A 23,198-nucleotide genomic window follows, 5' to 3' on the forward strand; every position below is an offset into this window, starting at 1 on the left:
TTCAATTAAAAAGGGTCGTTACGCCCTCTTCTCAGCGATTCCCTTTCCCATAAATAATGGAAACATATTTGAAAAGCGATACGGTTTAACTCTCTGCGGCTGTTCGTTGCGCCCTTTCAAACATATGTCACCCACCTAAGTTGAACTGGCAATTTTCCATTCCTCCCCCCAGGGCACAACACCCTACCGCAGTAGGCATGACAAATCAAGAGGCGTTGCAGCATTTTCGTTATATAAGCAATTACCACTAACCATTAAAGTTTAATTTGACTAATTGATGCCTAAGTAAATAGATTTTCAGGAAAGAAAGTTACGGTTAATTCATTAGTGCACTTTTCTAATACTTATAGTTTTAATATAATGAAACCAAATTCATCCATTCGGACAAAGGCAAATAAATTTATATAATTTTTACAGAATCTATTACAAGAATTTTAGTATAAAGACAAAAAATTAAATTCATAGCGAAGCAAATAAAAGACTGAATATTCAAGTAACGTAAAAGCTCGGCTTAAAGGCTGGGATCGGCCGGGTCTGAAAGGGTCCTATATTTATTTAATAAAAACCCCGCTCTCTCTGCGTTCCTTGGTCGTTGAATAACAAGTTTTTTTAATTTTGAGTCACGGTAAATAATAATTACGCTGGCGGGTTGGGTGGCAGTGGAGGGAGGAAACAAGGTTTTCCAGAGCCGCCACGTCTCAAAAGTTAAAGAAAAACTTTCCTGGAAGTAGATTCTCAACGGAAACTTCACTTATGAAATAACAACATCTTAAGCCACGAAAGAAGATTGGATTTTTCGTCAATAGATTACACCTTATATATAACTTGCCAGTTAAAATTTTTCATTATAAATGCAAAAGCAAATAGGGAACTAAGGTAAATTATACTTGAGAATTTAAATACACTGACTGGCAAAAAATTCCACCTACTTGTAATATAACTTGGTTTGAATATATTTTTATATATTAATCAATGTTTCATGTTTTAACATTTAATAATTGAGACTTTGTCAAAAAAATTGTAAATTGCTAAGGAAAATGAAAAAAACAAAAAACAGACAGTGTTTGTGTTAATTTATTGTAATGAATGTAATTTATTAGCGTGAAAGGAAGGGGTTGCTTATAACCCCGCCCCGAGGAATATCAAGTACTCTGGGGTGGGTGTATGACGTCTGGAGAGTAAAAGTAATTTATTAGCGTGAGAGGAAGGGGATGCTTATAACCCCGCCCCGAGGAATATCGAGTACTCTTGGGGGAGTGAATGCGACCAGACATCTATGTTTGTGGTGATGAGTTTCGTTTTAGATTTTTAATTAAATTTCAATATCGCGTATTTCCTCCTCTTGCCTTAATTACTTCTTGAAGACGCCTCGGCATACTTTCTACCAGTCTGGAAATGTCTCTTTGCTGGAGGTAATCTCATTCTTCATGAAGAGTCTTTTTAAGATCGTGGAGTGTATCAGGAAGTGATGGACGTGCTCTTATTCGTCTTTTGAGGTTATCCCATAAATGTTCGATGGGGTTCAAGTCTGGAGAGCATTCTCAAAGTCAAAAAACGGTCATCCTGTGGTTCTGTTACCAGGCTTTCAGAAACGGGCCTTCTATGGTAGGGCCCAGTTTCGGAAAATGGCGTCGCGCACAGTTTCGTAGGGAAAGTCCGATGGCAAAAGCTGCATACCTGATGGAACGTCCATCATCAATAATTGCCATCCCACTTGCAACATCGTCAGCACTATGTGGCATTTTTAGAAGAAGAAAACAAAGATAAAAACTAAACAGTTTATTTCTTCAAATATTCAAATGAGACTGAATAAACATTTTGAATTCCATAAAAAGTTAACATTGAAAAATCCTTTGTCCTTGGTTTGGATTAATGATTACGTGTGTTTACCTGTAATTAATATTCCCAATTAAAAATATAACATAAACAGATACTTATTTGTAAAAACAACGAGACAAATTAAGGGCAGAATTTTCTTTTATCGAAAAATGAAAAAAAAAAAATCAATTGGGTGGAATTTTTGTCTGCCAGTGAATCCCCGTATTGTGTGGCCCACGTGTTGCCTTGATTATATAAAAAGTAATGTCAATGTAATTAAAAGGTAAAAATAATTATAATTTCTTCTAACCACTAATTTCAATTTACAACTTCCTTATTTTTTACTGTAAGAATACTGTACTGACAATATCCAACGTGTGCTGCAAATCTGGGATCAAACATTGTACATGATCAATCCACATAAAATTTAACGATTAATTATATTTAATAATTAAAATCAAGTTTGGCAGCAATATGAAGTTTCGATTTAATTTACTGCACAAGATACCTGGCATTAAACCTTACCTCGTTGGCATTAAAAAGCGAACTTTCCATTTTTGATTTATCAATAAAATTTTGTAGTAGTTATACAACATTTTTCAACTTGAAGTTAGAAAGGAAAATCATATTAAAATATGATTATAAAATGGGCTTATTTTTTTAACTAACTTGTAATCCTCAGACATCCAGGATTCGTCAAAACCAATAGAAAAGGGAGAAGTTGTAGAATTGAAAGAGGAGCTCATCAGGCTGCAGATTATCACCGACATTGTTTACCGCAATATTCCAAATATGATAGACTACAAGAGAAAAAGCAGGGTATTATGTTGGACGCCCGAAGATATCCAATCTAAAATTCTCTGCCGACATAATGCCTGTGGCAAAGGATGGCAAAGAACTGCAATTATAAATAATCTAATATAGAAAAATACCAGCAATAAGAGAAAACTATGACAAACAGGGCAAAAGAGATAATAAAATTCGGAGGAAAAGAGATAGAAAATGGAAAGGAATATAGTTACCTAGATCAAATTTTAAGCTTCGAAGACAGGAAAGAAGTGGAAATCAGGGTATCGTTCAGCTAGATGAAATATTGTTATTCGAAGCCACAAAAAGGTTTTGAAAAGAAATCTTCCAACAAGAAGTGAAGAGTTCAGTTCTCACTAAATGCGTATACCCACTGCACTACACAGAAGACAAACATGTGCACTGACACCGAGGATAACCCAAAACTGAGAATCATGCAAAGAAAAATGTAGCAGCAACGCAAATGTAGAGAGGCTACCACTCCCAACCCCTCGTAAAAAAATAACATTCGAGAAAATAGAACTGGGCGGGTCATACATCCCGCATAAAAGACACGAGATTAACAAAAACAACATTAACTGACTCCGAGGTACGGTGAAAGGAAAAGAGGAAGACCAGGAAGATTAGTTGTTCTCTGGAAGTAGCAGCTAGAGACAGAGAAAAATGGAAAAAGATAATAATGAACATCTAAAAGAAAAACGAAGAAGAAAAATAGGAAGAAATGTGTAAATGAACTCATGGAAGAGAGTAAACTCAACTTTATTTTCTCTTAAGGGAGAGGCTTTTGTACATTATTGTATGTCAATAAAGCTATTTATTTAACTTGTAACTATCATTTAATTGTAATATTAAATTAAGTACCTCTAAAAAATAGTAATAATAATAGCATATAAAATAATATATAATAAACTCATTTCGATTATTTCCGTAATATGTGTTTATTATAAAGGATTAGTAAAACGTAGTATTAGTGTTAGTAAAGTTAAAAAAAAACTAAAAACTAAATTTAACAGGCATAGTCTATAAAAAATAAACACTTTTTAATAACTTACAATTAATTAAGGTTTTCAGTTGAGATAAAAAAGTCAATGACACGAGCGGGATTCGAACCCACGATCTTCGGCTTGATACGCCGCTGCTCTACCACTTGAACTATCGTGACCGCGATCCACTCGGACACCAACCTCCCATCTCAACCACACCTTTTGAATTTTTCCTCCTTTTTGCCATTTTTCCCGCTCGTGCCATTGACTTTTTTAATCTCAACTGAAAACCTTAATTAATTGTAAGATATTAATTGGTCAAGCGGACCGCGAAACTAGTGAATTTAATAAGTTTAAAACGAAGTATACTTCACTAAAGCTCTCCGTGGCCATTTAATTTGTCGCCGAGAATCAAATTGATTACACGACATTTGAAAAATGGCAAAAAGGAGGAAAAATTCAAAAGGTGTGGTTGAGATGGGAGGTTGGTATCCGAGTGGATCGAGGCAACTATAACTCAAGTGGTAGAGCAGTGGCGTATCAAACCGAAGATCGTGGGTTTGAATCCCGCTCGTGCCATTGACTTTTTTTATCTCAACTGAAAACCTTAAGTAATTGTAAGATATTAATTGGTCAAGCGGATCACGAAACTATTGAATTTAATACTTTTTAATAACTATTTTTAAGTTCTAATTAAAGTAGGAGTTATTTATTATTGAGAAGTCATTCATTGGAAAATGTGATCTTTTTTGAATATGTTTTACCATGGTTATTTTTTTTTTACTGAATTTATTCAACTGGAATATTCACCTCTATGATCTCTCGTCACAAATTAGCCTGGCACATCATGAAAGATGATTACTTCGTACAGTCCATTAATCATTTTGTATGGTACAAAGAACTTGTTCAACCATCCGCCTCCGATATTACACGACATACTTTTGCATAGGGGTAACGCTCGATATTGAAGAAATTGCGTTTATGGCTCATTTGTTTTGTCATAACTTTAAACCGTATAAACCCAATCGACCTTTAAGGATCCGCTAATCATGAGTATAATAAAATTTTATTATAATGTATCGTATACATTAATATTTTTAAACAGTGATTTTGATATTATTAATTTTCTTTTAAATTCAAAATAACAAGAAAATTTAAAAAAATGTTTGTCAAACTATTTTAATTATTTTTAAGTTAATAATTAACATTTCAAATTGACGTAATTATAATTTGATAATTATTAAATAATGTAAATGTAATTGAAAATAATTTCTTTAAGAGAGATTGAAAATAATATGTAGTAACATGTATTTATTCAATTTAATAATTTTTTACCGTGTAAGTACAATCATTAATTAATATTCTCTCTTCTGAGAGAACTAGCCGAATTGAATTTGGAGATTTAAAAAAATTTAAAAAGTAGGGATGAGGGGATTTTTACACATTTATATACACATTATATACACATTATATACAAAACATGGCTTTCGATAGTGTTAACAGTCTCCTGAGATACTATACAAAGAAATAAAATCAGATCTAAGAAGGACACATCATTTAGACCTTTCCAAGTGGCTACAGAAACAAAGATCTTTGGAAGAAAACCAACCAAATGTTTCAAGATTGGGCCCTAATATGGTATATTGGTAGATCAACAGGGAGTAGGGCTGAAGGAACCGCTAGCGAAATGCCTTTGAACTGGTTGGAACTCTGAGCTCAGGAGTTGACATAGAAGGAAATGAAAGTGCACAAATCTACATATTTTCGGACAGACAGGTAGTTATAAAAACACTAAATGCGAATGCTTTGTGCTTCAAACTAAACTGGGAATACCTAAATTTCCTAATGGTCCAAGAAAAACATACGTTGGTTTCCTTGAGGTGGTTTTTCGGGTTCCGGGTCTGAAGATATAGAAGACAAACAGGTAGACTAATTAGCCAAAAAAATGGCAGCTTTCTCACACATGAGACTAGAACCACAACTAGGAGCACCGGACGTTGCGCTAAAGTTAAAGCTGGAAAAATGGCTGGAGAAAAGCAGCAAGCAAAGAGATTATAAAACTCTCAAAAAGGAAGACGAAGGAACTCCTCTTTCTCTCTTTTAACAGATAAAATTTGAGGAAAATTATAGGACTCTATATAGACCACTGCTCTAAAGAAGATGGGCAAAGTCGAGACATAAATATATCAGAAATAAGAGAAATCTTATACATCGGCACATATCCATTGTGAATGTATGCCACTAGCCTATATATGGTATAGCCACTTAGGTAAGGAAATAAGGTCGAATTCTCCATCTGGGGGAAAAATTGGGAAATCAGTTTGGAGACAATAACATTTTTCTTTGTGTAGAATTTAAAAGAAGTAGTCAAGTGCCTTTTATTCATATTGAATTGAGAAAGCAATGTAATTGAAAAATACCCAAATTAGGTACACTGTAAAAATGGATAACAAAAACTAGCTCTTCTTTTCAAGTAAGCCCAGTTATTATTGCAATTATAAACTGTAATTCAAAGTTTCGTATTGCCCTGACTTCTTGTTTCATCATCGACCACTCATTTTGGCCCATAGCTTATTGATAGTTTCACAATCAAGACTAAAAATATGAAAACAGCTTTGTCATGCTTTTTTCCTCAATAGATAGCTGTGGTACAGTAGTTAAATAGAATTACTTGTATGTAGGCTATTAAAAGATCGACTTGTATTTTGCGAATTGGAACCATACGCAATTTTATTGGTTGTTAACATAAATATCTCGACAACGCAGATACTTTTTTCCTGCCACCCTAATAGTCGTTCCTAATGCGACGGTTATGCTAAACCAGCATGACCGGTAGGTCTTACAGAGCTGTTGGCTTGGAGCCCCTTATTTTCAGTGTTATCCATTTGTAATAGGAAAAAATTGGAACAATTGAAAACTATTTTATCTCTTTTTACAAATACAGTTAATTATTCTTTTAAAATATTCTAGTATTATTTCAACCGGGGTTGGGCCAATTGGGCCGCCGGATTTCAACCCGGGACCTTACAGTGATAAACGCCGTATCAACGCCTAAACCGTTGCCGTCATCGATGCCCCTAAAAATACATAATTAAATATGCGTTTTACTGATGAACAATTGATAGTTAATCAATTCGAAAAATATCTTAAAAAGAATTTTGATTTTAATGAAGTCAATAACCGACATATTTCGAAAAGTATTTATTTACGATATTCCGAAGGCTTAGAAAGCACAAAAACATTTTTTGTGTTTAATTTCGGTTTATGTATTCATAACAATGCAAATATCTGTAGTTTGGCGGAAAACTGACAATTGCTGCGGCGGTTAAAATTAAATAAATTATTTATAGTATTTTTGCATATCTATTGGCTCAGTACTTTGTCGAAGAATGCAATTAAAGCCCCGAAATAACCCAGGGTTTAGGATATGAATTTTTTATATCTATCGAATTTTTCCAGTGAGGCCTGTTATTACAAATTTCGCCAATATGTCCTCCCCCGCCCGATTCAAGTGGGAGTCGGCTGGGAGGGGGTGAAAAGGGGTTATATCCAGCTCGTATATTACAAGAGACGGTTGTTGGTGACGTCAGCCTCCACCCTACCACAACTCTCTCTCGATTTATGACGTCACAAGTTCCACTCCTAAACGTTGCCACTGTTACATGAGGCGTCTGTGACACTTTGACGTATCGCTTGAGCTATTTGCACTTATGCTACACCAGTGAAATCGGTGGACCGGGGCACACAAGCCATAACTGTTCCAATAAGAACAAATACTTTATTTAAAGGGCGAGAGGAGGAGAGAGAGATAGATATATAGATAGAGAGGGAGAGAGTGAGAGAGCGAGAGGGAAGAATCGTTTTCTATGTATTTAACATCTCAACTTAGGGGCGACTTCACCCAATCCTTCTACAGTCTGTAACAGTACAGAAAGACATACCGGGCGTACTCCGTTCACAAGGGAAGAAGACAATAACTTTAAAAAATGTGTGGTGATTAGTGACCGTTAATCGATAATTATTCAGAAATCGTGAGATGCGGTCTAGTGTGATGTAGGTTTCAGAAAAACATTTTCTTTATCGGGCCAACGTTTCGATCTTTATTGAGATCATCTTCAGGGCCTGGGATTTACAAACATTGTTTACATTTAACAAATACATTTAGGATGTGGGAAAGTGAATTTATACAATGCAAAATATACTTTTTATGTTCGATCAAAGTTGATGATCTCAAGAGAAGATGATCTCAATAAAGATCGAAACGTTGGCACGATAAGAAAATGTTTTTCTGAAACCTACATCAGACCGCATCTCACGATTTCTGAATAACTTTCAAAAATTACCTCTGATTTTGGACTAAAATGCCAGAACAGGAGAGTCCCTTACTTTCCCTTCAGAATCAGGAATATATTTAGTTGAATTTAATCTATGTCGTTTCTCAGAAGTTAAAACATTGGATAAATATGGTAAATTTTTATTGGAGTTTTGTGATGACAATGACCTCATAGTTTTGATTGTTCGCCCCACGGAAGACTGTGAGGGCGATTTTGCGTTTATTGATCTACAGCCAATTCAGGGATTGATCTTTGTTGTGTTTCTGGTCCTGCGATTTAAATTCTCGTTTGACATTCAATTTAGTACCCGTAGTAAGCAAGTAGTAAGAGTTTTATCCAAACTAAGCTGGGATAATGATGGTTTAAAGATATCGAAAAAGGAAGTAATTTCAAGCAAAATTTTTTTCTTATCCACCTCCAACTCTCAAGATCATCTTAGAGTTGTTTATTCAAGGACTGACGGCTCCTTGGAAGACTAACAAATATGCTTGCCATGAATGGAAGTAGAGTTCGCATTCGTGCATCAATTAAATTATCAATTTCGCTACGACATGATGCATCTCATATTCATCTCTGGTCAGCTCTCCAAAGTCAGTCTCGCCTTTGTATTTTTATGTTTTATTTTTAATACATACGTTTAAGTTTTATATTTACTATAATCTATTTTTTAAATTAATTAATTTATTTTATTTTCTAAATTATCATTGTTTAACTTTTTGTAATATCAGCAACAACCTCCGGTAATCGGTTGTGTTCCCTCATTGTATATATTTATAATTTTCTTTTTTGTAGATGACGTTTTTTCTTTGTTGTAAATAAAAGCATCTATCTTTCTATTTATTGTTCATTGCGCTCCAGCCGAGGTCGTAGGAATATTTTAAAACCATTTCTAGTTCCTTTGAACCTCTATAAAGGCAAGGCTAGATTGTAGCGACCCAACAAAGTGACATTCTACGTAATGAGTCCTTTAATTAATATTTCCCTACCAGCACTTAGCCTAGGGCGACGTTATTTAAGGGATCTATTTCCACAATAAAGGTTTTGCTGTCATCATGATGTTACTGGCCGTCGTTCCCGTCCTCTCTCAGTAGAGCGCTGTTCGGGATTATGTTTAATTTTTGCTTGGTTGATGGATTGGATACATCATTTATCTAAATAAAAATTGCGAATCTCTCCTATGTTTTACGTCCAGTATTAAACAAGCTTAATTATTAGTGTTAATTAATGTTTATATTATTTAGTTAATTTAAAATTATTTGAGTGAGGATAAATTAGAAAATAAGGCATGTTTTAGGTGGTTTTTTCATCCACCATTTACCTAATCCTCACACAAATCATACATTTAACTATCATTAGAAGCCCTATAGTACAAAATCGACATATTCAAGATAGCGGAATCAGTAAGATTTGTTTTTCCAGCTTTTTGAAGGAGCAAGAAGGCCAGATAGAAAATAAGATAAAACAAGAAGTATTAAGCAATGATGCATTTTGTAATCACTCTTGCGCTCCTCGCGCACACATGGTAGAGTTAAAGCTAATTGAAAGGGTCGTATTTTCTCCGGCCTCAAAATCTCCGCGGGTTTTTTCAAATCCCGGACATTAATTAACCGGTTGAGTTTTCCTGCCGGCCTCGCTTTTTTATCGTCTTTTGTTTTTCGCGACGGGACATTTATATACCGTTCCGTGATAAACACTCGATTTTTTCATTTTTTTCATTTCCCGAGTTATACCATGTTTTTGTTACCGTTTTTCCTGCACGGGAGATGAGTTATTAACGGCAGATAGGAGAGACAGTAGACTGCGCACGTGTAGATGAATGCATCGTATCTTGGCAGGATAAACAAGAGTGAGGTATAGGCGACGCCAGCCTTTGATTTGTAGCTTTCATTTGATTCAAAAACCTTGTTTACCGCTGTAAAGAGAACGTTCACTACTCATTCTTAAATTATAAATCGTTAATAGTTAATCCAAATTGGTAAACTACAAAAACTCAATATTCACCATTTTTGAAGATCCAGTCGACACCGCTACTTTCACAAAGGACTAGAAAGTCCTATATCTTTCGGCCTTATTATTGTTGATTTGGAACAAAATCAAGCAAAACTACGGTATAAACAGAGATTCTGTTCCGAAAATTAAGTCATCAAAATTCTTCGTTTACTAGAAGAACCTATCAAGCCAAGAAAGTAAGCTACTTCTTATTTAAGAAAGAAAGAGCGTATACTTTCTTATTTCCTTATATATAAAGTGGAAGGTTTATGGGCAGACAAACAGCTGAGGTCATCGCCGGCCCTCCGCGTGTATTCCTTCTTTTTCCTGTCTTTCTCGCGTATTTTGTATTGAACTGCAACCATTTGAGCATCTTGATCTGGTTACTGACTCTCTGCTTTTACTTGTATATTACGTAGTTATTTTAAAAAGCTAGCCTCTTGTTAGTACCTCAGGTTGTCAATTTAAGAATAGATACACAACATACAATACATAACATATATATCGCCACAAACATAGAAGTCGGGTCACATTCACTCCCTCAGAGTACTCGATATTCCTCGGGGCGGTGTAAATAACCCCTTCCTTTCATGCTTAAATTACATTCATTCCAATAGAGTAAAATAAAAACAACATACAATACTAACATAAAAGTCTGGTCACATTCACTCCCCCAGAGTACTCAATATTCCTCGGGGCGGGGCCGAACCCACTCCATTCGCGCTAATAACTTACTTTTGCTCCCCAGACATCACACACTCACCCAGAGTACTCGATATTCCTCGCGGCGGGGTAAATAACCCCTTCCTTTCACGCTAATAAATTACATTCATCCTAATAAATAAACATAAACACCACACAAACACGACACAACACAAGCACAGCACAAACACACATAAACTATATACATTTGAAAATCCCTATAGCCCTGAGGTACCGGTACAGCGATTTGTGCCCTCTGCCGTGCCCCGGGACTACGCGCAGGTCCGATGATATTCCAAAATATGCCTATAAACGTCGAGCCTTCTACAATTGAAAAGGTCCTCGACTGTTACTCTATCCTTGCATAATGGGCACCTATGCGGGCGCTTTCCTGCTAGAAGGTGCCCGTGCGTAATTCTTGTATGACCTATGCATAGTCTTGTCAGTATGACCTTTTCCCGTTTTGGCCCATTTTTCGTGAAGCAGGGACCGACGTCTTTCTTAACCTGCCACAGTTTGGCAGGGTTATTTCTATTTTTCCGAGCCGAGCGGTTTTTCCATTCTTCTTTTATCGTATTTGAAATTAATAACTTGAGATCCGCTGGGCGTATAGGTTGGGAAGCGTCGTGATTTCCTGATATAATTAACCATAATGTTTTTTATTTAATTTATTTTTATCTACAACTGTATATGTATTATATATAACCAGCAGATTGGATTTCAATTTATGATTATGGCGTTACGGGCGTTATAGAAAAAGCTACCCATTGGCAGCCGCTCTGGATTAATAAAATGATATATTAATAATTTCTAGAGAATTATCTTATAAATAATTTAAGAGGTCTTTTATCCATTTCAGTCGCTTACGTGGTAATTATAAGGAATGGCGTAATCGAATTTGTGTTAGTGTGATTTTGTAATTTGCTGTAAAACCGTCTGTAGTATGTTTTGATGGTTGAAAAAGCTGTTGACATGTGAACATCTCTGTGAAGTGTGTTATTGTTTACGTAAAACAATTAGTCTTTCAATTTTGGATTGAAAACTTTGTAATCTTTGAATGCTGGAATATTTGGTCGATCGATAAGTTTGGCACCCGTACATCCAAATAGGTTTGAGTAGGTATGCGTATATCGAAAGTTTTGATTTTAATGGTAATTTTGATTGTCGGTTAATTAGGCAATAAAGCATTTTAAATCGTTTGTTGAGTGTCTGTTTTTTTAATCGTGTGTATGGATTCCAAAATATTCTTCTATCAAATGTAAGTCCTAACTAGTTAACTTTGTCAGATTGAGGAACAGGTTCATTGTGTAAGTATATACTAGGAGTTCTTACGGCGGTAAAGGTGATACGTTGTGACTTTGAGGGGTTAAACTTTATTTTCCAAAGATTGTCCCATTTTTTAATTTTGACTGGGGCATATCAGAAGTAAAAATTGTGAACAACAGTGGAGCGAGTAGTGACCCTTGTGGTCACCTGCAAGCTTCTTTTTCTTCCATCTCAAAAGTTTTCCGATCCCTGGTTTACTGCGAAAAATCTCTCGTTAAGACTGTACTATCAGTTAATAGGCCTGGGGTAAAAATAATTTTAATTTGTATAACAATCCATCATGCCATAACATATAATGTAAGCCTTTTTTATCGTAACAGTTTGTTAACATGTTATTATTAATCGGACAGACCTACTCAGCGAGGATAGACAGGCCAATGTGATTGGTAAAGACCAATTGGCCATGGGTGGGGATTCAAAGACCCTAGCAAAACTCCTTGGACTGGGTCAAACTATCTTCAAAGTAAGCTTCACACAATCAAACTCTGTGAGATGAAAAAAAAATTAAAGGTGTACGGTAAGCATACAATCAGTATATACGTATGCTACAAACTAGTCTGTGAAAGTCTAAAGTGACTAAATGTTGTAGGAAGGAAAACAAAACAACGTTACTTCGAGGTAGGTATCGGGATATGAACGTATAGAAAGAAAGAACAGGTTGATCAAAAAACCAAAGGATGGGCAGCCCTCACACCCTTGAGTTCGGAGCTAGAGGTTTGGAAAATAAAAACCTAAGAACGGGACAAAAGAAATCAAAGAAATTTAAAATATTTCAAAAAGAAAGAGGAAGCTCTCTCTCTTTCTCTCTTTCTCGCAGCTGGCCTCTGAACTGGTCAGTGTCCTTTTAACTACCACCTAAAGAAGATTGAGCAAAGCAGCATCATAAACATGTCGACTCCGTTGGGAGAAACCAGAGAAATTGACATATTTATTTTGAGAATGTGAGGCACTAGCCCTAAACTGGCATAGTTACAAAAAAATTTACTTATTGAAACAAGTATGAATGAGAGTAAATAAAAACTACAGAGACAAGTTGAGAAGGAACAAGACGTACATATAAATAAATTTAAACACATACATACATATACATAGAAAAGGACTTTCTCACTCAATCAGCCAGAAGCACAACCACACCAATTAAATTAAATCTAATTATTTAATTATACAACAATCTTTTAGTTGATAATGAATCAATTAAAGATTTTAGTTCAATGTCATAAATTAAAAATCTGCTTTTATCTGCAAATTTTTGTGCCTTAATTAGTATTTTGTACAATAAAATTATTTTATTTAAAAAAGAAAATGTTAGTTTTGCCTCCTACTTTATGACACCAATTTTGATTCGCCAGAAGAATGAAAAGACACTACGGTCTTCATTGAAAAGCCATATAATTTAGGAAAATATTCTCCACCAAATGGTTCCTGGTGACTCTTACTAATTATATAAAAAAATGGTCAGAAATATAGTTGTTCATAGATGGTGGTAGTTTTGTGAATTGCCCAATTACTGGAATCAAAGCATAGAAACAATAAAGTAAAACTTACAATGGGATTATAATTTTTGCTAATATTTAAAAACATTAAAATAATAAATTGTTAATATTCATATTGCAAAAAAAGTAAAAAAAATGCATTATTTTATGGGAAATCTTAACGTACAGAGTTTGTGTATGCATGTTAGGTTCCCATTAAAAGGTAGGCTGTCATAACAATTATAAAAAAAAAATTCATTTCGTGATTAATGCAGGTCGCCTGTGTTTATTTGAAAAATGGTTTTAATCAATAAAAGGGCAAAAAATAAACATAGTAAAAGACCAAAATAACAATGATAAAACAGGATCAGTGAAACCTTGAATCCCAGAGAACATAAAAAAGGAAAGAATTTTTCTCACAGATGAAGTATAAGCTAGATCCGCGTGACAAACTGGCACCTTCCCGACGGAAGGAGACCCACCAGGTCACCCTCTGTGACAGTGAAGCATAATTTAGAAGAGGGTGAACGTCTAGAACCACACCGATTGTCAGTTGAAGTATGTTGAATTTATTTACGTAAAAATTCATACATGAGAAAATCAGTAGCTAGTGCAAGATAACCTAGATGATTATAATGTTAATGGGCTCAGTATTTTGGAAACTGCCCTTATTTAAGTTAACTGGGCGAAAAAGAAAAACAGGATAAAGGCTGGTTCATCAACAGGGAAACTGAACCACCATCTGCCACCAATTAGAGAGCTCATTAAACCGTTCTAAGAAGGTGAAACCAGGAAAGAAAGCCTTCAAACTTGCCTAACTATCCCAGGGGCTGGGTGTCAGGGATCAGTCGTTCGAAGAGGCTAAAAACGACGACGCCTCTCAGACTGAGAAAGCCCTGAAAAAAGGGACCCGCGGCGACGGGGTTTTTTTACCTCGAGGTTATGGGCTGTTAAATTCCCACTTGGAAGGGTAAACTTGGCCAATTAAACAGCTCATCCACTCTCTCTTTCTCGCCTCATCGCAGTCAACTTTTTCTAACTTGTTAAAAATTATTTTTTATATGGCAATCTTTAAAGAAAAGTTTTCTTCTCTCGATCAATTATTTTTTCATTATAGGATTTTTTTGTACAATCGAATATTTTTTTTTAATTAAAACAATTTTCAACAAATAAATACATATGAATTTATAGTCACAATTGTTTACAACGTCAGTTCACTTAATTTTTTATGTCATATTTATTATTATTAAGTATTTAAACATAATTACTGAGTTAAATTCTCTTTTGTCTTGTTGTAAAATTGGATTCTTTATTAATCCATTCTTCAGTACAGATACAAAACAATTTTGTTGGCAGGTTTTTAACATCGCTTGGCAGTGAATTAATATCCTTAGACCATCCACTTCAGGGCTATTGCTTGATTTATTTGTATTATATAAAGGAATGATTAGGTTATCACTATATTAGGTTATCTTGTTTTTAGATTTATCACTTCTCTTATTTTCTTAAAATTATGTACACTTTTTTATAAACTTTAAATCAAAAAATATAAATAAGGCAGGGTACATCACATTCATTTTGACAAGTAGTTGTTTATAGCGGTCTTTAAATTTAGCATTACACATAATTTTAATACTTTTTAAAAGGATAGTTCCTACTCACAGTAAGTTAAACTTACTGTGAGTAGGAGGAACTATCCTTTTAAAAAGTATTGAACACCACACTCACTCCATCATTTATCATTTCCATAATTTTAATTGCTTTCTTTTATATTTTTAACACTTTTGAATCTTATGTCTCACCCACCACCCCAGAAACGTACCCCAAAATTTAAAATTCCTTGGAATAATGCCCTATATGCAATTCGTAACACCCAAAGGACATGAATACCTTTCAGATTGTTTAGTTGGCGGAATACAGATGCAAGTTTTTTGTAGACATTGTCAATCTGTTCATGCCGATTTACCTTATTGTCTAATGCAAAACCTAGGAACTTGACACCATGATTGCTGTTATTGATAAATTGATATAAAACTAATAAATTGATATTTGTCATATTTAAAACTAACAAGTTGGCATTGAAATAATCATAAATACAACTTATCACAGTTTTTAGGGTGTACATACACACAGTTGCTGAACAAATTACATCGTCATCGGACAATCGAACCTGCTTCAAGATAATATATAATTCACTAATTTCGTGGTCCGCTTGACCAATTAATACGTTACAATTAATTAAGGTTTTTAGTTGAGATGAAAAAAAGTTAATGGCACGAGCGGGATTCGAACCCACGAGCTTCGGCTAGATACGCCGCTGCTCTACCACTTGAGCTATCGTGACCTCGATCCACTCGGACATCAACTTCCTATCTCAACCCCACCTTATGAGTTTTCCCTCCTTTTTGGCGTATCTAGCCGAAGATCGTGGGTTCGAATCCCGCTCGTGCCATTAACTTTTTTTCATCTCAACTAAAAACCTTAATTAATTGTATAATATATAATCTACACATCTAGATAATATATATAATCTAATATATTTGTTTGTCATATATCATAAAATAACAATAAAACGTCGCCTCGGCGTACTTAGGAGCACCATTCTACTGGAATTCTCAAGACAATGGATTTTTCTGTTAATGTTACAAAACGTTTTGTCTGTATACTTGTAAAACTGAACATTTGTTTAAACTCACTAGTTTCGTGGTTCGCTTGATCAAATAAATTCTTTTCAGTTAATTAAGGTTTTTAGTTGAGATAAAAAAGTCAGTGTCACGAGCGGGATTCGAACCCATGACCTTCGGCTAGATACGCCGCTTCTCTACCACTTGAGCTATTGTGACTTCAACCCACTCGGACACTAACTTCCCATCTCTACCCCACCTTTTGAATTTTATAATTTGAATTTGAATTGAATCTGAAAAATGGCAAAAAGGAGGGCAAATTCAAAAGGTGGGGTTGAATGGGAAGTTAGTGTCCGAGTGGATCGACGTCACGATAGCTCAAGTGGAAGAGCAGCGGCGTATCAAGCGGAAGATCATGGGTTCGAATCCCGCTCGTGACACTGACTTTTTTATCTCAACTAAAAACCTTAATTAATTTGTTTAAACATTTCCTTTTTTCACAAAAATGTAAATAAAAAAATAAAGAATCAAAGAAAGTTGAGTGATCAAAAAACAAATAAGTTAAAATGTTGAAATTATTGTTTAGCTAGTTTCGTTCTAGTAATGTATCTTCCATAAGATATTTAATCACCTAATATCATAGAAAATTAATAATTACCAAATTTTAACATTAAGATCATTTACCATGCGTAAACACGCTGTCTTTGATTGATCATTGAATGGAATTGAAATGGAACATTCAATCAAATTGGATCATTCATCAATAGATAAACCCCCAACGCAATATCGTTACTGAGTACCCTAATTCCAAGAGATTGTGATTTTGGAGGAAATAATGACCCTCGTGTTACAAATTGTTTCAGAAATGGTTCTGTCATTAAACCGGGCAGGGAGAGAACAAACCGAGATTGATTATAAAGAACTCTTCCCTATTATTAATGATGTTGTCATTTAAAAAAACAATTTTTTAAGAGCTAATTTGTGATGAGAAAGCGAGGAAATTTAAGAAAAGTGAATCTTAAAGTAAACTGTAATAGGATTTAATTTAATTTAATTTAATAACGATTACATGCAAGGTTAATCTTTCTAGAAAAAAAAACACAAATATTTGTCATTCTGTATAATGTGATTATATATAATTTGTAAAAAGTACACGTTATATTTTTTAAGGTAAGTAATAAACAGACTAGAAAGAGGAAAAAACTTCCTAACAAAATATCAATCTTTTATTTACATAATTTACAAATTTGTCTTCATGGACCTTTGATAGTCTTTTCTATCAATTTTATATTTATAATTTCGAAGTGAGTGATTTTATTGTGAAAAAGAGTAAGAGAACCAAAACAAAGTTGGCTGTTAATAAATTTCGCCCTGTTATGACGGAGTATGTTACAACACAGCTTTTAAGTCGGCCTTTTAGGTTCTTTCAGGGTGAATGCTGAATTACACGAGGAGATAAAATTGGGTTCTACTATTATAGAATTATCAGTCTCAATTGAAGCTTTAATCCCTTCGTAAGCCTCCATTGAGCCATCCAACTTAAGATTAAATGTTTCAGTCTATTCGATAATCAATTTATCATCACTGGTCAATTATTTGAGAACAAAGGGGACAGTGAGGATTTGTTTGTTTCCAGCGAAAGGTAATGCAACAGTTTAGATGTGCCATGAAAACATCCATGTCTGGAATATGCAATAAATATTTTAATAAAATATAAAGTTTTGCTCGAGGTCTAAGACAAAAAAGAAGTATGCTCCACACTCAAAAAAAAAAAAAATCCCAACATACGAATAATGATGAAGTTGCTTTGAAAAGACTTTGGAAAAATCGTTACAACCGCTAGTGAGTGTCAAAGCCATACGATTCTGAGGTTTACGAAGATAGGTTGGACAATGCTTTGGTAGATGTCGACAAGTGTTTACAAAATTCACTACTTTTCGTGGTCCGGTTGACCAATTAACATTTTGCAATTAATTAATATTTATGAAGGTGATACTTAAGATAAAAAAGTCAGTGTCACGAGCGGGATTCGAACCCACGACCTTCGGCTAAATACGCCGCTGCTCTACCACTTGAGCTATCGTGACTTCGATCTGCTCGGACACTAACTTCCCATTTCAACCTCACCTTTTAAATTTTCCCTCCTTTTTGCCATTTTTCAAATGTCGTGTAATCTATTTGATTCTCGGCGACAAATGAAATGTCCACGGAGAGCTTTAGTGAAGTATACTTCATTTTGCTTATTACGTTTTATTAGGTTTCGTGGTCCGCTTGACCAATCTTTCAATTAATTAATCTGTATTTAATGTATTGGATGAGATAAAAAAGCCAGCGTCACAAGCGAGTGTTTTCAAAATCTTAAACCGTAGATAAATGGCAAGTTGAGCACAAAACAGTGTCCTCATCAAGATAGGATAGGAAGATTACGCGCTTATACAGAGGGTTAGTGTACAGGGATGTCTATTATTTTGGTTGCATAACACAAAGACCAAAAGGGTAACAAAGACGCTGATAAACTAGATAAACTAGCCAGGAAGGGTTTCTCAGCATCTCGTACCTTTATGTAAGATATCATTCTCTTGTAAACAAGGATTTGCAACATTATTGCAGAATGGATCTAGATGATCATGGATAAAAGACATATACTTGTTGGAAAAACACCTTTTGACATATAGAAATATTTGCAGTTGGAAGCTGACAGTATATGTAGGTACTGCCAAAAAGAGAAGGCAACAATAAGTACATTCAGCGTTACAAAACGTTACAGATTGGTTTATGTTCACAGACATAGAAAAGATTCAGCAAATGTAATCGAAGAGTCTTTATAAAAAGACAATAGCCCTTCCTGATGGACGCAGCGCAAAAGACTCTTCCGCTAAAAATTCTAATCTAATCTAATCTGATAAGTTGTAATGTATGACAGAAGCTAGCATTACCACCTTATACCCCTGACTCAGCCCCCTCTGTTAAGTTTTTTAGTGACTTTAACAGAACTTACTATTTAAAATTTGTAATAATTACATAATTAGAAAAAAATTAATGTGGGGGGACATTTGGTTTGAAGGAAATTTTGTTTTTAAAATTACAACAATGACCTATTTATTGCTCTCCTGACATTTATATTTTTAAGTTAAATAAGAAGTTTATAATTGATTTAAGCTAGTTACATTTTTAATTTGTGTGTAATTGATTTAAGTTAGTTAGTTTTATAATTGTTTTCGCAATTACAAATTGTTACCTAATTTCCTAAAATATTTAGCTCTCCGCTGGTGTAAAATAGTTTAAATAGACCAAAGGGAGTAACATTTAACACAGGGGCTTTCAGCTCATTGAAAAAAAATTCAGTCCTTCAGTCCAGTGTTGATTTAAGAGTTAGAAAGCAGAGTTTCAGGATGACACTGTGCTGTAGAAGCCGCCTTTGAAGGGCTAATAGTAAAGGTAGTCAGTTGAGTATAGATGACCTGTTTGATATTGAAATGCCCTTCAGGAAGGGTGTCCCATCAATTCTGTTCTGTATCTTTTCCCTTCGGTCCGCTTTCCAGGAAAATTCTTTACGAGGAAAGAGGCTGATAAGGGTCATGAAAAATTTTCCATTTTTTCCTAGTATTTATAAAAAATATACACGTGCATCAAATATAATTTGATTTTTAAATAAAACGATAAATATTTTCAATTAGCAATTTTTATATGAAGCTTTATTATAAATTTGTAAAGATGAAAAGGTTTTAGAGCTGAAATATAGCAATAAATTATTAAATAGCTAGAGGCTAGAGCATTGAGATGTATATGTATGTTTTTCATTTTCGACTAGTCGTCCGAGTATGTGCAATCACATGTTATGCCATTTTTATGGAGTGTGTTTGTTTTGTCTCTATTGTTTATAGTTTTCCGATTGTGTTCTTGGTCTTCAATAACTGTTTTAATTCGAAGTGGTTTTTACCTTGTCTGTATTAGTGAAGGCAGTTTATTTAGTGTCTGTTTTTGTTCTGTGTGCTTTTTATTTTATTGATTGTGTTGTAGGTGCTTCCCAGTATTAGTGATTCTAGGTTAAAAGGGTTTATAATAGAGTGATCGTGAGTCACACTGACCGGAGCAGTACAAAACACCATACGCATCCATTCACTCGAACTTAACCTCACAGAAAAAGGCACACTGAAGATGGCGAAATGCAAATTTGACAGATCAACCCAGCATAGATAGGTATACCAAATTCTATTCATACTAGCTTCCACAAAATCACTGTTTTTCTCTGCATATATCTAAATATAGTTTGATTTCAGTTTAGAGATGGTTATGGTAAGAAAATTTATACCGTTGTATTTTCTGTTTCTGTCGTAATTCGGATGTTTGATATAAGGTCTGTTAGTATGTGGTTTATATTTATGTCTTTGTTGATGTCTGCTCGTCGTGAATGTCATCCACGTGTCTGTATAAGTGTGTGACGTGTTCACGTCATATGCGATAAGAGTGAAATTAATGGGTTACATCTCCACTCTTGTGAAATAGAATTTAATAATGACAATAGTGTCTTGTAGCGTTGTTGTAATAATAAAAAAAGATTAAAAAATCATGACAGAACGTGATGAATTCATCAAAAGGCCACAGTGGAATGAAAAATTGTCCGGATTTTCATGAATTCGTAAAACATAACGAGCAAAGAGTCAGTCTTTTCTTTTATTAATTTCATACATTAACGTATTTTTGTAGTTTGTGTTTATTTCTATGATTATTTTTAAAGAATGTCACAAACACTACAAAAGTAATTTACATAAAATAAATGTACAAATGTCTTCCTTGGTATTGATTTTATATTTTACTTGTTCTACGAGCTTTTTTTTATGAACGAACACGTCGGTTTTGTGGGTCATGATAAGGGCTAAGAAAATCCATGATAACGTCAGATATTTAAGAGATAAAAGAAATTTTAAAGTTTTAGAAGGCGAAACTTCAATTTTAAAATGTGTTTAAAAATATGTAATATAAAAAAATAATAACGTTCTAATTAACTTTTTTAAATATTCACTAATTTCGTGGTCCGCTTGACCAATTAATACATTACAATTAATTAAGGTTTTTAGTTGAGATGAAAAAAAGTTAATGGCACGAGCGGGATTCGAACCCACGATCTTCGGCTAGATACGCCGTTGCTCTACCACTTGAGCTATTGTGACCTCGATCCACTCGACACTAACTTCCCACCTCAACCCCACCTTTTTAATTTTCCCTCCTTTTTGCCATTTTTCAAATGTCGTGTAATCTATTTGATTCTCGGCGACAAATGAAATGGCCACGGAGAGCTTTAGTGAAGTATACTTCATTTTAATTATTAAATTCACTAATTTCGTGGTCTGCTTGACCAATTAATATATTACAATTAATTGATCAAGCAGACTACGAAATTAGTGAATAAATAATAAATCAAAATCAAAGTTGGATCAAATATTTATTTAATTTCACAACAAGGAAAGAAGCCATGACTTGTTCACAATTTAAATATATTAAAAATACAAAAACAACACACAGACATACAAAAAGCCTTGTGAATGCACTGTATAATATTTACATATATCGGTATTTTGTAAAAAGGCCCTTTATTATTATAATTATTCCAAAACACTCAGTCCCTTCCTCAAACTTTCAAATAATATACCCCATTACTCGAAAGCTTGATGAAGAAGCTGAATGCTTTTTTAAAATTAGCTTAAACAATGTTTTTTTTCAATACAAAATTAAATATTTGTACACATACGTTTATATAGGTAGTACGAGTATATTTCTACGTAAATGAAGAATATAATTTTCTATTTTGCGAGGTATCCCCGTTTTAGTTAATTAAATAATTTGATAAATAATGAAAGGATCAAATATTTCCTTTAATTTTACAACAACAAAAGAGTCCTAAATTTGAACATAACATTAGATTAACAAAAGGGATCCAAAAATTTCATTTTGCGTTGTCCTCAGAAAAAAGAACTACTTTGAAATAGTTTTTAAATTTATCAGAAAATAAGTCGCTGAGAATCGAATCCTGATTACACGGCATTTGAAAAATGGCCAAAAGAGGGAAAATTCGAACGGTTGTAGATTGAGATGGGAAGTTAGTGACCTAGGGGATCGAAGTCACGATAGCTCAAGTGGTTGGAGCAGCGGCGTATTGAGCCCAAAATATGGGTTCGAATCCCGCTCGTGACACTAATTTTTCATCTCAACCAAAAACCTTATATGAAAAGAATAATTAATTGGAATAATTAATATGGTCAATTATGACCAGTAAAACAAATATGGATTAATTTATTAATTTACTAGTCACAATAACATCCTGCTCGAATTTTGGAGGTAAGAGCGATGGTTTATGCAATATTTTTTGTAATTAGCGTAATATTTTTTTGTATAAACTAGATCTATTTTGTGCTACATTATCTGTGCAATATTTTTTTGTAATTAACGTAATATTTTTTTGTATAAACTAGATCTATTTTGTGCTACATTATTAGCTACAGTTTTAGTAGCTGAAATGATTTAGTTGTCTACAGACCTTGTTACAATAAAACGTGTTTTATTACTTAAGTATATACAAAATAATTTATAAACACTAATAGAAATGAACATCAGGTCCGTCTTCCCATCAAAACGTTGTATAATCTGTGTGATGAAATGAAGATAAACATGACGAAGAAAAATCATCAAAGGTGGTAGGAGTATTTAACTCTGATCACATTGTATTATACTATTGAATTTATTATAAACAGTTTTTACATTTAAAATGAAAAAAGATACTAAAATTTAATATGTAAGTACATTGGACATGGTGCTTACCTTACTTTTGATGTCGATAATAAAATTTGAAAACAGATTTTTACCTTTGAGTTTGTAACGAAAACAGAAAACTTTGAGAACTGAGTCGAGAGATCAACATTCTAGAAACGAGTTTAATTCGAACTAAGGGAAAAGAGAGTTTGCAATTAGAGGGAGAGAGAACGCCTGATGACTGCAATTTGTCTCGGAAGTTGCCGCAAAGTCGGATCTCACGAGTTGTCTCTGTTCATCGCAGGCCTGATAGAAGCGCAGGGGGGGGGGTTCTCTAATTTCCCGGGAGAAATCGAAGTCGGCGTGAAGAAGCAAAGGATATAAGGGTTTCGAGAA

Source organism: Cimex lectularius, unplaced genomic scaffold, assembly GCF_000648675.2.
Source record: "Cimex lectularius strain Harlan isolate CLEC.00 unplaced genomic scaffold, Clec_2.1 scaffold305, whole genome shotgun sequence".
Classification (NCBI taxonomy): Eukaryota; Metazoa; Arthropoda; class Insecta; order Hemiptera; family Cimicidae; genus Cimex; species Cimex lectularius.